The sequence below is a fragment of the Bufo bufo genome, chromosome 5 (assembly GCF_905171765.1).
Source record: "Bufo bufo chromosome 5, aBufBuf1.1, whole genome shotgun sequence".
Classification (NCBI taxonomy): Eukaryota; Metazoa; Chordata; class Amphibia; order Anura; family Bufonidae; genus Bufo; species Bufo bufo.
The window spans coordinates 388,838,146-388,850,317 of record NC_053393.1 but is presented as its reverse complement, the minus strand read 5'-3'; the positions used below and the strand labels follow the sequence as shown (position 1 = coordinate 388,850,317).

General features: G+C 43.5%; 1 protein-coding gene across 3 annotated transcripts in view; it reads left to right on the top strand.

Annotated features, from left to right (window-relative positions):
* ATXN1 (ataxin 1) overlaps nucleotides 1-12,172 on the top strand; it is a 322,925-nt gene that overhangs the window by 248,682 nt on the left and 62,071 nt on the right. For all 3 annotated transcript variants that reach the window (XM_040432641.1, XM_040432638.1, XM_040432639.1), the window contains exon 5: nucleotides 8,923-9,042. The gene's annotated coding sequence lies outside the window, so the exon portion shown is untranslated. The remainder of the gene's footprint in view (nucleotides 1-8,922; nucleotides 9,043-12,172) is intronic.

The window sequence follows — 12,172 nt, the reverse complement described above, 5'->3', positions numbered from 1 at the left end:
AACCAGGAAAAGGGATGAAATGCACCATTTTGCTAAAACGGTCCACCACCACCAGAATCACAGACTTCCCCGAGGAACGAGGCAAGTCCGTTATGAAGTCCATGGACAGATGTGTCCAAGGACGGGAAGGAATGGGCAAAGGAAGGAGAGGACCTGATGGCCGTGAATGAGGGACCTTGGCACGAGCGCAAGTCTCGCAAGCTGCCACAAAACCCTCAACCGACTTACGAAGCGCAGGCCACCAGAATCTCCGAGCGATGAGATCCAGTGTGGCTCTTGCCCCCGGGTGCCCAGCAAGGACCGTGTCGTGGTGTTCTTTAAAAATCTTGTGTCTCAAAGCGAGAGGCACAAACAACCTCCCAGGAGGACAAAGATCAGGAGCTTCTGACTGGGCTGCCTGCACCTCTGCCTCCAATTCAGGAAAAAGAGCAGAGACCACCACACCTTCAGCCAAAATGGGACCCGGGTCTTCAAAATTCCCACCTCCCGGAAAACAACGTAACAGGGCATCTGCCTTCACATTCTTAACCCCAGGGCGGAACATAACAACAAAATTAAACCTTGAAAAGAACAAAGACCATCTGGCCTGTCTCGGGTTCAGACGCTTGGCTGACTCCAAGTAGGCCAGATTTTTATGGTCAGTAAACACGGTAATAGGGTGTCTGGCTCCCTCTAGCCAATGGCGCCATTCCTCAAAAGCCAACTTGATGGCCAACAATTCCCTATCTCCCACATCATAATTTCTCTCTGCGGAGGAGAGTTTCTTTGAGAAAAAGGCACACGGTTGCCATTTGGCAGGAGAGGAACCCTGAGACAAGACCGCACCCACCCCTACCTCAGAAGCATCAACTTCAACTATGAAGGGTAACAAAATATCAGGTTGTACTAGGATGGGAGCGGAATCAAAACTCTCCTTGATATTAGAAAAGGCCTTACGCGCCTCTACCGACCAGGAAGAAAAATCTACCCCCTTTCTGGTCATATCAGTGAGTGGTTTAACAACAGAGGAATAATTCAAAATAAATTTCCTGTAATAATTGGCAAAGCCCAAAAAACGCATCAGCGCCTTCTGATTCTCAGGAAGCTCCCACTCAAGCACAGCGCGCACCTTCTCGGGGTCCATGCGAAAACCAGAAGCGGAGACAAGAAACCCCAGAAAGTGGATTTCTGGAACCGCAAACACACATTTTTCCAGTTTCACGTATAATTTATTCTCCCGCAGGATGAGCAAGACCTGACGTAAGTGTTCCTTATGAGTCTTGAAATCAGGAGAAAAAATCAAAATGTCATCCAAATACACTAATACAAATTTTCCCATTAAATGATAAAAAATGCTGTTGACGAAATGCTGAAAAACGGATGGGGCATTCATCAAACCAAAAGGCATAACCAAATTCTCAAAATGGCCCTCAGGGGTATTGAAAGCCGTCTTCCATTCGTCTCCTTCTCTGACCCTAACCAGGTTGTATGCCCCTCTTAGGTCTAATTTGGAAAAGACTTTAGCCCCAACAACCTGGTTAAACAGGTCCGGGATCAGAGGAAGCGGATAAGGATCACGAATAGTGATACTGTTCAGCTCCCTGAAATCCAGACAAGGTCTTAAAGAACCATCTTTTTTCTTAACAAAGAAAAAACCAGCGGCAACAGGTGACTTCGAGGGTCGTATGTGTCCTTTTCTCAGACTCTCAGAGATATAAGCCCGCATAGCGACCCTCTCAGGTTGGGAGAGATTGTATAAACGAGATTTAGGCAGCTTGGCGCCTGGGATGAGATTAATAGGGCAATCATACTCCCTGTGCGGAGGCAAACCCTGAACTCCACTCTCAGAGAAGACATCCAAAAATTCAGAGAGGAAAGGTGGTACAGTCTTAGTAGAAACCTCAGAAACAGATGTTATGAGGCAATTCTCTCTGCAAAAGTTACTCCAACCATTTATTTGCCTCGCTTGCCAATCAATGGTGGGGTTATGTTTAGTGAGCCAGGGTAGCCCCAACACTAGAGGAGTAGGCAAACCGCTAAGGACGAAACATGACACATCCTCAACCTGAGCATCACTCACAATTAAACGGATATTGTGAACTATGCCCTTTAATGATTTCTGAGAAAGTGGAGCTGAATCAATAGCAAAAAAAGGAATATCCTTTCCCAAAGTGCATACCTGGAAACCATGAGTTATTGCAAATTGATTATCAATGAGGTTGACAGCTGCTCCACTATCCACAAAAATCTCACAAAAAATGCTCTTGCTCTCTAGCGCCACCCTAGCAGGCAGGACAAAACGGGAACTACAAGCAAACGGAAAACCTTCAATTTCCGCCTCAACCCTGCCAATAGTAACAGACAGAACATTTTTAAAAGATTTTTTCCTTTTTGTCTCTTTATTACTCCCAGAAAACTGCCTGAATCTCCTAGAGGGACAAACATTTGCCAGATGATTTATACCTCCACAACAAAAACAAACCCTCCCCTGCGGGCTGAATCTTCTATTGTCAGAGGCAATCAACCCCAGCTGCATGGACTCCTGCTCAGAAGGGGCTGACAGCGACTGAGACCCCTGTGCACAGAATGAGACCGCTGCACTGTCCCGGGACTGAGTATAACAGGAAGGAGAGATCTCTCCTCTCTCTCTAAGACGCCTGTCAATACGAACAGCCTGAGACATAGCAGAATCCAAGGAGGTAGGTCTTTCATGAAAGGCAAATGCATCTTTCAATCCCTCTGAAAGACCATAGCAAAATTGACTTCGGAGTGCAGCATCATTCCAACCCGTATCTGCTGCCCATCTCCGAAATTCTGAACAGTATATCTCTGCGGATTGTTTACCCTGGCATAACAGACGTAATCTAGACTCAGCCAGAGCAATACGATCCGGATCATCATATATCTGACCCAGGGCTAAAAAGAATTCATCCACTGAACGAAGGGGCCGTGCCCCCTCCGGCAGCGAAAAGGCCCAGGACTGAGCGTTACCCCTGAGCAGCGATATAATGATCCCCACCCTCTGTTCTTCATCACCAGAAGAATGGGGAAGAAGGCGAAAATGGAGTTTGCAAGCCTCTCTAAAACGCACAAAATTCTCACTACCCCCGGAGAACGTATCCGGGAGCGAGATCTTAGGCTCAGCACAAACTCCATGAACGCAAGCTGAACCGGTCACTTGAAACTGAGAAAAAGTCTTACGGAGATCAGCTACCTCCAAAGAAAGACCCTGAAAGCATTCAGCCAAAAGTGAAACCGGATCCATGCTTGAGACGGTTTTGGCGGCTGATAATGTCACGGATGGTGTACAGGAAACAAGACAATACCATATAAACAATGTCTCTCTGGATCCACAACTAAGGAACAAAGGGAGACCCCTGCAATAGACCTGCCGCTCTCCCTCACTGCTCAGCCTATGCGAACACCCCAAAGGTGGATGGCCGCATATCCACGTTCCTCGGCTATCTATTACCTGAAGACCCTACAATAGTGAAGGGACACGACCACCGGCTGCCTACACTGACACGGAGGGAGTCAGGGTCACCTGGATCCAGAAAAGACAAAATCATAAATACATAAACAGCACTTATCTTGCAGACGAATGACGACTGGGGACTGGGAACTGGGAACTGGGAACTGGGAACTGCATGCACACACACTCCAGGAAGTTGTATCAGCCGCACACTACTGCATTATGGGGAGGAACTTAAAGGGTAGCGATCAGTCTAACTGCATGACAGCTGAGATAGACTAACGAGATGAGAAACTAAACCAAAACAAAGAAATTCAAGGAGGAGGATCTGAGAAGCTCCTGTGAGCGCTTCTCAGCTGTCTGGCTGTGACAAGAACCTGGCCCTGAATACCTTTGCATGTAATTAAAAATGTAGTATAGCCACTGAATTATTCAATATAGTGTATCTGTATAGCGCCACCTGCTGTTTATTATTTTCCTTATTTTTCTGTCCACCTCAGTAACTTTGCTGAGGTAAAGCCACACTGTAAGCTGTAGAAGCTGTAACTGTTACACATAGAGAAAGCTTCAGCAGAAAGGACACGCCCCACGAGAAAAGACACAATCCCTGAGATGCCATCCTGAGATAAATCTAGCAAAGAAATTTAAGCAACAAATGGAGGGGAAATCTAAATCCATGTGAGGTATAGGGCTAGTTCTAGCTTTATTGGTCCTGTATGATATGATGTTTGATTTTCATTTTCACAGGATAACTCCTTTAATTGTAAGAAAAACAAAATGGAATATGAAAGCAATTCTAATTTTGAATGACTTCTGGGGATAATTTATTCAAAGAACATATGCACTTTATATAAATGTGCTAAGATTTACAAAAAAATAAATGATTGTTATAGCAGAAACTGAGTGTATTTCCCTCTGAGAGCACGCAGCTAATTATATTCAAACACATGGATGCTCCCTCCTGCTTTGCTTTATTTTAACATAGATTTATATAAACTCACTGTGTAGTATTTTACAAATGTAAAAATTGGCATCAGAGCAATCATTTTTTTCTCACATGCAGTGGCCTACATAGAGAAGTAAGGGCCCCATAGCAAGGATCCAACCAGGTCCCCCACACAGGACAGAAGGGTTTCTGCCTAAACCCCATTTTTACACTGCCTCATTTAAACAACTAAACTAAAAGTGTTCCTTTAGAGCAGGGATGCTCATTCTGCGGCCCTCCAGCTGTTGCAAAACTACCACTCCCAGCATGCCCTAATAGCTGTAGGCCAGGGATGCTCAACCTGCGGCCCTCCAGCTGTTGTAAAACTACAACTCCCACCATGCCCTGCTGTAGGCTCATAGCTGTAAGCTGTTCGGGCATGCTGGGAGTTGTAGTTTTACAACAGCTAGAGGGCCGCAGGTTGAGCATGCCTGCTGTAGGCTGTCCAGGTATGCTGGGAATTGTTGTTTTGCAACAGCTGGAGGGCCGCAGGTTGAGCATCCCTGCTTTAGAGGGTAGAGCCCTGACCAGGTTTTCACCTCCAGTAGAAGAGGGGATGATCCCAACTAAGACTGGGCCCCCTCTTGCCCTGGGCCCCATAGCAGTCGCATGGTCTGCCGCTATGTTAGTTACGCCACTGCTCATATGAATAATAATATTTTAAATAATCTTTGTGGCATATTGCAAAACCATACATGCCAAAGAAGCAGCCAATACATTTGGTATGAAAGTCATGAGAATCGGGGTGCTATCTCAGTCTAGCCTGTTCCTCCTATAGACTGAACTCCCCATATCTACAATCATAGCAATATTAGTAATCAAATGAGGCCGAAATAGGCGGAAGGTCAGGCAAGGGGAGTATACATGTTTCTGGGTGTGTTGGCGAAGGCCAGCAATAGCACTTTTTGAACTGATACAGATAAGTCAATTTAATAGTTCAACCTAAAATTAGTAACATGGCATGAATATATTAGAGAGCTGAATTAGGCCAGTTCCATGATTTAGGGCTCATTCAGACGGCCGTATGATGTCCGCAAAAATGAGGATCCGTTTTTTGCTGATTAGATGCTGACCCGTTCACTTCTATGGGCCCTTTTCTTCCATTCCACGGCTCCGCAAAACAAATGAAACCTGTCCTATACTTGTCAGTGAAAATCCGGACGTGGCCTCATTGAAGTCTATGGGTCCGCGAAATTACGGAATTCAATCCGCTTTCTCCCGACATGCTGAACTGCATGACAAAAAAACGGATCCGCATTTTTGCTCACAGCGTACGGCCGTCTGAATGAGCCCTTTGGCCTCTTTCACACAGGCGTCACATGTGAGGGTCGGACAAGATGCGGGTGTGTTGCGGGAAAATGCGCAATTTTTTCACACAAGTGCAAAGCGTTTTAATGCGTTTTGCACGCGCGTGAGAAAAATCTGCATGTTTGGTACCCAGACCCGAACCCAGACTTCGGGTTTGGGATCGGTGTTGTGTAGATTTTATTATTTTCCCTTATAACATGGTTATAAGGGAAAATAATAGCATTCTGAATACAGAATGCTAAGTAAATTAGGGATGGGGGGGGGTTAAAAATTTTTTTTTTTACTCACCTCATCCACTTGTTTGCGCAGCTTGTCTTCTTTCTTCTTCTTTGAGGACCTGGGAGGAAAAGGACCTTTGGTGACGTCACTGCGCTCATCACATGGCCTGTCACATGGTCCATCACATGGTCCATCGCCATGGTGATGGACCATGTGATGAGCGCAGTGATGTCACCAAAGGTCCTTTTCCTCCCAGGTCCTCAAAGAAAAAGAAAGAAGACAAGCCGGGCTGCGCGAACAAGTGCATGAGGTGAGTTTATTATTTTTTTTTTTATTTTTTTTTAACCCCTCCATCCCTAATTTACTTAGCATTCTGTATTAAGAATGCTATTATTTTCTCTTATAACCATGTTATAAGGGAAAATAATAAAGATCGGGTCCCCATCCCGATCGTCTCCTAGCAACCATGCGTGAAAATCGCACCGCATCCGCACTTGCTTGCGGATGCTTGCGATTTTCACGCAGCCCCATTCACTTCTATGGGGCCTGCGTTGCGTGAAAAACGCACAATATAGAGCTTGCTGCGATTGTCACGCAACGCACAAGTGATGCGGGAAAATCACCGCTCATCTGCACAGCCCCATTGGAGTGAATGGGTCCGGATTTAGTGCGGATGCAATTCGTTCACCTCACGCATTGCACCCGAACGGAATTCTCGCCCATGTGAAAGGGGCCTTACTCTTATATTCTGCATTGATCCCCACAGAGAGCTGTTTGATGTGACAGTGGGGCATTCAGCTTCCTCAGAGACCAGGACCCAGGTACTACTGCAACATCTACACCCCTTATAGTTATACACCACTCCTAATTGCAAAGATGTTCATTTAAAGGGGTTACCCCATGATTAATGTATAAAATAAAAATCACACATACTGTATTCTAGCACATGGCAACCTCTTTCTAACAAAATTAGAACCAGCCCTGTACCTTACATGGATCTAGATATCTCCACATTCTGTCAGTTTAGCAGGGGGGTGCCCTTTCTCAGGGGATGTGTCCTTTCTGCTGCAGCTGGTGGCATTTGAAGAATTGATACCGAGCGCGTGCTTCCGTCTGAGTGAGCAGGACAGAGAAATTAGAAAAAGAGCAAACTGCAGGTGGCGCTATACTTATAGATTTCACTAAAAAACTCATTAGCAATAATATTTGTGATTACATGACATTACAGAAGTATTCAGATCCAGGTGCTGGTTTGAAAACTGTAGAAACATTTTTGTGGGACAACCCCTTTAATCATAGGTCTATATTAGACAAATGTCATTGACGCTGCACAACATAAATATTCTAAAACAGTCTGTATCATGAAATACTAGAAACCTCTACTTCTTATACTGTATATCACAGTGATCCAAGCAAAAATGTCTGAGAAAGATTTAAAAAATCCCAACTATGTTGGAGCTATGGGCTTAAATGTCATCTTGCTGTAGGTGTATGGAGAATACATTGCTTTCTGCATTTAATCCAGAGGACCAATAAAAAGGGATTGCTGGCCATAGACATGATTCTGCCAATTCTGACCGTATCTGTTGACAATCACTTGTCCATGGAGACAGCTCCATGACTTATTCTACAAGGGGAAAGCTGGAGTGAATCAGTCGGATTCCTAAATGTGCTGTTTTTTTTATTAAACTAAAATGGTGCTACGTTTTTTGGAAGCCACCAGTCTCCATTCTATAGATATAATATGCATGTTTGGCCAAGCCAAAGGTATAACTAAGTGAGTCTAGAAAGATCTCTGTCAGCTAACTGATATCTAAGGGCCCATTTACAAGGCCCAATACAGGGGGGCTATAATGGGAAAGGAACCATTAATTCAGCACCGACTCGCGTGCGCAGCATTTATATGCAGCAGTCATCCTCTCTGTATTCGGATGAATGATCACCACTGCAATTGTTCATCCCCATGTCGGCAGCAGTTTACACAGGGTGGTAAAGCTGGTTTTATGAGATCGGGCAGACTGTTCCGGCTGGGAACAGCCTGATGGGTCTCTCTGGATCTGGCATTGCCTGAAGCCACTACATTCCCGTCCGACCCCATTGAAATATAATAGGGACCAGCAGAGATCCGGCTGCAAATATGCCTAAAAGTGGCCAGGAGAAAGCCGATGCGCTAGTGTGCAACTAGCCTAGGCTGCCAAAAAATAATGTTTTTCATGGGCTCATTATAGGAAACATGCTTGTTGCATGAATGCTCGTTGGCCCAATAATCTGCCCAAGTAAAAAAGCCCTAAGGCCTTCTGTAGTCCTGACAACGGAAGTACCACAAGTCCCATCATTCTAACTGTTTTCAAGATTCCAAGGAAGAAGCAGGTGAATTGTGTGTGACATGTTTCCCGCCTTTGTCATTGGACATTACCAATGACAAAGTAAGTTTACCTGGAATAAACCTCTTTGAGATGACCACCCAAAACTGCATTGAAAAGTAGTCTTCTAGGGGATGGTCTTCTCAGAGAAGATGGCCAGCATGCATAATGCATGGCGGAACTGAAAAACTTTCACAGTAAATCTGCCCTGGATGAAGGGGGTAGTCTTTCAAAAAGGTGGTCTTTTGGAGAAGTTTCACTATAATTGAGTTGCCTTTAATAAAAATTAAAATGTTGCTTTCCTCCTGTATATTTCATATGAAATAGGCTGTGAGAGATCCGTAATGAAAAGCTTATGTCGCATGCTGTTGGGTACACAATGAGCTGGGTTAGACTAGAAGGCGATGTACAGGAGGGCCTATTCTGTGTATTATCCCTCTGCTTTTACTGATGGATTTCATATGGCTGTGAACTGCACATAAGGTCCCATATTGAAAATCCTCATTAAAATGCCTTTGGTCCAGCAATCAGTTGGAAGCTGCTGCTAATATGGTAAGCTATTAAATGTAGTCATTTCCTTTGTCTCTTTTGTTTAGGTATTTATTTATGTGAATAAAGAGGGCGCTGGAAGCTGCTCCGGCGAGAGACTTAACCATTACAGTTACTGGGAAGAATAGCCGAGCGGAGACGTCTACAGACCTGCCACAGTGAATGCTGTAAGTTAACTGGGTCCCACTTCTATGCATACATATACGGTACATTATGTAGAGCTTTTGGACAGTAATGTAGTTACCATATAGATACGTTAATCTTTCTTTTCATTGCCTGTTCTTTCAATTATTTGAGTGCTTTTTCTTTTTGTTAAATATAATAAAACTTTGCGTGTTGTTTTTGTGACACCCTATAGGGAGGCCAATTTATATAAACCGCCTAACTTAGCCTAGTATTTAGATATCTTTCCCTCGCCTTTTCGCCATCAGCTTTCTGTTTGTGGACATGGGCAATATGCAAAGAGGTATAAAGAGAGAAGCATCTCACCGGCGCCACCTATTGAAAGTGGCAAGGATCCAACTTTCCAACTAGCTTTGGGATTTGACAAGGGAATATAGCAAAGCCAGATATCCCTCCATAGACAGCTGTTTCGGGGTGCTTGCCCCTTGTCAGTACAGAGTAGGAATCTGGCATGAGAAAAAAAAGGCACGGTTGCCTACAAAGTATCAATAGCCATAGGCTAGACCTGCACAAGTAATTCTTGTAATTATCAATTAATATATACCCGCCAATTATACTAGATATATTGGGGCAGATTTTTATATCTATATATTGTGTAAATTTAAACAGGCTGTCTAGATTTATCACAGTGGCTCAGACTAGTGATGAGCGGCAGGGGCAATATTTGGATTCGCGATATTTCATGAATATTTGGTAAAATATTCGTCATATATTCACGAATTTGAGATTATTTTCTTGATTGCGAAAAATCTGCAATGTATATTTGCGTAATATGTGCGAAATACAGGCGTGGGTCACTACACTGCGTGCAGAATTATTAGGCAAATGAGTATTTTGACCACATCATCCTCTTTATGCATGTTGTCTTACTCCAAGCTGTATAGGCTTGAAAGCCTACTAGCAATTAAGCATATTAGGTGATGTGCATCTCTGTAATGAGAAGGGGTGTGGTCTAATGACATCAACACCCTATATTAGGTGTGCATAATTATTAGGCAACTTCCTTTCCTTTGGCAAAATGGGTCAAAAGAAGGACTTGACAGGCTCAGAAAAGTCAAAAATAGTGAGATATCTTGCAGAGGGATGCAGCACTCTTAAAATTGCAAAGCTTCTGAAGCGTGATCATCGAACAATCAAGCAATTCATTCAAAATAGTCAACAGGGTCGCAAGAAGTGTGTGGAAAAACCAAGGCGCAAAATAACTGCCCATGAACTGAGATAAGTCAAGCGTGCAGCTGCCAAGATGCCACTTGCCACCAGTTTGGCCATATTTCAGAGCTGCAACATCACTGGAGTGCCCAAAAGCACAAGGTGTGCAATACTCAGAGACATGGCCAAGGTAAGAAAGGCTGAAAGACGACCACCACTGAACAAGACACACAAGCTGAAACGTCAAGACTGGGCCAAGAAATATCTCAAGACTGATTTTTCTAAGGTTTTATGGACTGATGAAATGAGAGTGAGTCTTGATGGACCAGATGGATGGGCCCGTGGCTGGATTGGTAAAGGGCAGAGAGCTCCAGTCCGACTCAGACGCCAGCAAGGTGGAGGTGGAGTACTGGTTTGGGCTGGTATCATCAAAGATGAGCTTGTGGGGCCTTTTCGGGTTGAGGATGGAGTCAAGCTCAACTCCCAGTCCTACTGCCAGTTTCTGGAAGACACCTTCTTCAAGCAGTTGTACAGGAAGAAGTCTGCATCCTTCAAGAAAAACATGATTTTCATGCAGGACAATGCTCCATCACACGCGTCCAAGTACTCCACAGCGTGGCTGGCAAGAAAAAGTATAAAAGAAGAAAATCTAATGACATGGCCTCCTTGTTCACCTGATCTGAACCCCATTGAGAACCTGTGGTCCATCATCAAATGTGAGATTTACAAGGAGGGAAAACAGTACACCTCTCTGAACAGTGTCTGGGAGGCTGTGGTTGCTGCTGCACGCAATGTTGATGGTGAACAGATCAAAACACTGACAGAATCCATGGATGGCAGGCTTTTGAGTGTCCTTGCAAAGAAAGGTGGCTAAATTGGTCACTGATTTGTTTTTGTTTTGTTTTTGAATGTCAGAAATGTATATTTGTGAATGTTGAGATGTTATATTGGTTTCACTGGTAAAAATAAATAATTGAAATGGGTATATATTTGTTTTTTGTTAAGTTGCCTAATAATTATGCACAGTAATAGTCACCTGCACACACAGATATCCCCCTAAAATAGCTAAAACTAAAAACAAACTAAAAACTACTTCAAAAAAATATTCAGCTTTGATATTAATGAGTTTTTTGGGTTCATTGAGAACATGGTTGTTGTTCAATAATAAAATTAATCCTCAAAAATACAACTTGCCTAATAATTCTGCACTCCCTGTATAGCTACATTTTTAAAGCTGCTAGAAGTTTCCTGAGACTGGAGAAAATGGTTGGCACAGTAGAGCATTACAATGGCTTTATATGCAGATAGAGTGCTCCAATATACTCACAATTGCAAAATCAGCACTAATGATGCGAATAGTTTGGCGCAATACGTGCAACTTCACATTTTAACAGGTCTGACTTCTTATTAGTGATTGGTACACTAAGTATTGTTGTGAACTTGTGACATCACAGCACTATGTATGTAGCATGTACAGCAGAACCTACGGATGTAGTAGAGTTAACACTCATGATTTATGAGACGTGTTATCTAAACTAAATGCGTTAAGCAAACACCTTCAATTGCTTTTCAATGGTTTTTTTCTCAAGATAACGCAATGAGTTAAGAAATTTGAGTTAAGAGCTTGAGTGCTAACCCTGCTACATCTGTATATCACTATCTAACCTACACTGACTATCTCCAACTAACTATCTGTATTATATATATATATATATATATAAGCTAACTAACTAACTAATGTAATGACACAGGAAAGCACAGAGCACAGCAATAACACTGCTGTCTATCTCAGATCTGTAAACTACTGCATACAAGGGCTGCTGGGGAGGTTCTTATATAGTAAGGGGTAGGCAACTTTCTTTTTGGTTGCTAGGGATGTTGCTAAGCTCAGACAAAGACATTGCAGCTTTCTCATTGGCCCACAAGCAAGAAGGGAGATTACTGATAAAAAAAAAATCTAGAATA